The following is a 3340-nucleotide window of genomic DNA, read 5'->3' as shown; positions in this document are numbered from 1 at the left end:
TAGACATGGATAAGATAAATGTATTGACTACGAATGTGTTCAGCTCTTGTATCAAGGACTTGGCAAGTAGTCCTTGGTTAACACCTGCTGCTTTCAAATTTCTGAATGGCTTCCCATCTGGATCTGGAAGTCCTACAGCTTTTCTCCTCCAAGGCCTATTCTTGACTTGCGGATGACAACAGTTTTTTTACAGCCAGCTTTTCTGTTTTGTTCTGCTCCCTCTAGAGGTCCCTTCCCCTACCTCTGCCTCTGTCCAAATATCTTAATAGTGATACCAAAGAAGGCAGAAGTCAGGTTTTGCCATTTCACTTGTATTCTGCCCCAGCGCCTCTCTCAGTCTGGAGCAAAGTGTAACTGAGTGTGGTGTAACGAACTTCTGTGGATGATGTTGATGATGATGAATAGTGGGGAGCGATTTTCACAGCCAGGAGCTTGGCTCTCGGCTTTTGTGGCACCTCAGACTCTTCCCTGGGATGTGTAGTGTTCCAGGCTGGCAGCATGCTGTGAACAATGAAAATTGTATTCTGTAGTCTCTTTCAATATGCTGTGACTTGGCAAGGGCTGAAAGCAAATCATGCACCTGCATAACCTTTTCAGCTTGACAAAGAAGCTCTCTCACTCCCCCTCTCACCCCTCCCTTGCACAGGAAATGCTCCCAGACGACAGCATGAACAAGCCCTAATTAAGTCTTTCCTCAGATCCCAACGTCTTTTCCTCCAACCACATCTTGGGTTTAGATGTGTAAGTAAGACGAAGTGGAGAAATAAAATCAGGTATAAGATGCAGCTGGAAACTGGGAGCTATTTAATGGCAAGTAAAGCCTAAGACCTCGTCCCTTGTGGCCCTTTGGACAGTTCACACAGAACAAGAGACACAGTAAACTGATGGAGGAGTTAAGATGCTTTTGATGAAAAAACTGGTTGCAAATTATTTAAGAACATTTTCTCAGACTTTATGTGTTTCTTATATTTGTGACTGTCTCTGAATAGAAGAATCTCAATGTCTTTCAGGATATTTAAGGATCATATACATAAGGTGCCTCATGCTTCCTTGAGAAGTCTATGAACATATCCTTACAATTATATGCAAAATTTTGGGCTTTGTTTACTTATCTGAAAAAGATAATCCATAGATTTTCTAATGTCTCCAGGGAGTTCAAGACCTACCACTTTCCACAAAGTTTAAGAACCATTGTTATTATAGAAGAGAAAGAATGGGTCTAAAACAAAATCTGGAAGGATGGCCACATCAGGAAGCCACAAAGAGAGAGTGGAGCCTATGAATGTTAGAGAAGGATGAAATTTCCAGGCATCCCCATGGGAGACAGTAGGATGGTGAAGCTCATGTACTGTGGAATCATTTCATCTGAGCTCAGTCTAGTGTCTCCATCTATTTACTGTGCTGGCTGTGTGACCTGGGGAAGTTATATCTCCAAGCCTTAGTTTTCTAATCTATACAATGGGATGATAGTGCCTACCTCAGAGTTGTTGCAAGGATGAAGCGAGGTCACCCATGTAGCATAGCTCCCTGCCTCCCTATTGGTATGATGTGTGTGTGTGTGTGTGTGTGTGTGTGTGTGTGTGTGTGTGTATGTGTTGTCTCTACCTCTACACATGTATTTTCCATTTTCTTGTCCACTTTATGCCTCTTTCTGGGCTAACTGAAGATTCAAGAAACTCTGAATTCTGTTATGCTGTTTTTTCTGATTTCTTTAGAAAAATAATCAGTGTGAGGTGATGTCCTTGGCTGAATATCCCCAGCTCCACTAGGACTTGTCTGCCGCCCAGGCTGAGAGCCATGTATTTGAGTTTTTCCAACCAGGGTAAGGAGCAGTAGATGTTAGGAGCCTCGTGCCTAGAGCCAAGCGAACCAGCTTTTTCTGGGAAAGAGAGACCAAATCATCCTTGGGAGGGTAGAGTCTGTCTTCTGCAGTGCCCCAGATAGCAGCAACCTTAACTGCTGCCTCTGTGGCCTACTTCCCTTTGTAATTCGCACAATAGGCCAGAAGATGGGGCTCTTGACCCTGGAGTCAAGGGCCAGAGGCTCTGACTTTTTCCACATTTGTACTGGAGAGAAGTCAGATTCACCAGACCTCCCAGGAATCACCACTACTTCTCAATTCCTTTCCCTACCCTACCTACTCCCCTTCTGCCATGGCTGGGACTTGCCTTCCAGGGGAGTGGGGGATGTGGGCACATCTTTTCTTTGGCCCCCATCCTTGGCTCCTGAATTACCACATTGCTAGAGTCAGTCTTTCTGACGCCCTGCCTCAGGTTTCCCCCTCTAATCCATTCTCCCTTAAGGGCAGGTTTTGGAGATGGTACCATTTTTATAGGCCAATACAACATAGTGGTCAAGAACTCTAGAATCAGAGAGCTTGTCCTTGAGTCATCTCCTCAGGTGAATCTTTCCCCACCTCCTCAGAGAAGTTCTCCCTATCCCATGCCAGTTATTCTTGTTCACATAACCCTTTATTTACTTAACAGTAGTGATTATAACTAGTGATTATCTTGTTTGATGACTTTTTTACTTTCTCCCACTCAATTGTAAGGCTCATGAGGCCAAGGACACTGTCTTAATTGCTGTTTTCCCAACATCTAACACAGGGCACGATACATAGGTTCTCAGCAAAAGTGTTTTGAATTAATAGATGAATGATGGAATCCCAGCTTCATGATTGCCTGACCTTGAGTAAGTTGCTCAACTTCACTGAAGCCTCAGTTTTCTTACCTGTGAAATAGAAAAAGAGTAGAGACATTATGACTATTAAATGACACAATGCATTTATACCACTAAAGCCAGGTTCTGGTGCATGGAAGTTTTCCCTAAAGCCTTCAGTGTCCTACTTTTTTATCATATATGAAAAATAAAGTCTGAATGAATTAGCCAGATCTCCACAATTTGATCACAGCCTTCTTTTTATTTTTTATTTTTTTGAGACAGGGTCTCACTCTCTCACCTTGGCTGGAGTGGAGTGGTGTACTGAAGCCTCTCCTGGGCTCAGGTGATCCTCCCACTTCAGCTTCCTGAGGGGCTGGGACTACAGGTGCATGCCACCATGCCTGGCTCATTTTTTTGTATTTTAAAAATAGAGATGGAGTTTCTACATGTTGGCCCAGGTTGGTCTCGAACTGCTGGGTTCGAGGGATCCATCTGTCTTGGCCTCCCAAAGTGCTGAGATTACAGATGTGAGCCACCATGCCCAGCCCACAGCCTTTCTCTATCACAACTTTTACCTCCCACTGCTCTTCTCTATAACTTTCTGCTTTGGCCCAAATTGTGGCTACCCTGAATGGGCCATGTGCATTATTATTCTTTTTTTTTTTTTTTTTTTTTTTTT

The sequence above is a fragment of the Rhinopithecus bieti genome, unplaced genomic scaffold, assembly GCF_001698545.2.
Source record: "Rhinopithecus bieti isolate Rb0 unplaced genomic scaffold, ASM169854v2 scaffold_56806, whole genome shotgun sequence".
Lineage (NCBI taxonomy): Eukaryota > Metazoa > Chordata > Mammalia > Primates > Cercopithecidae > Rhinopithecus > Rhinopithecus bieti.
This window is presented reverse-complemented; position numbering follows the sequence as displayed.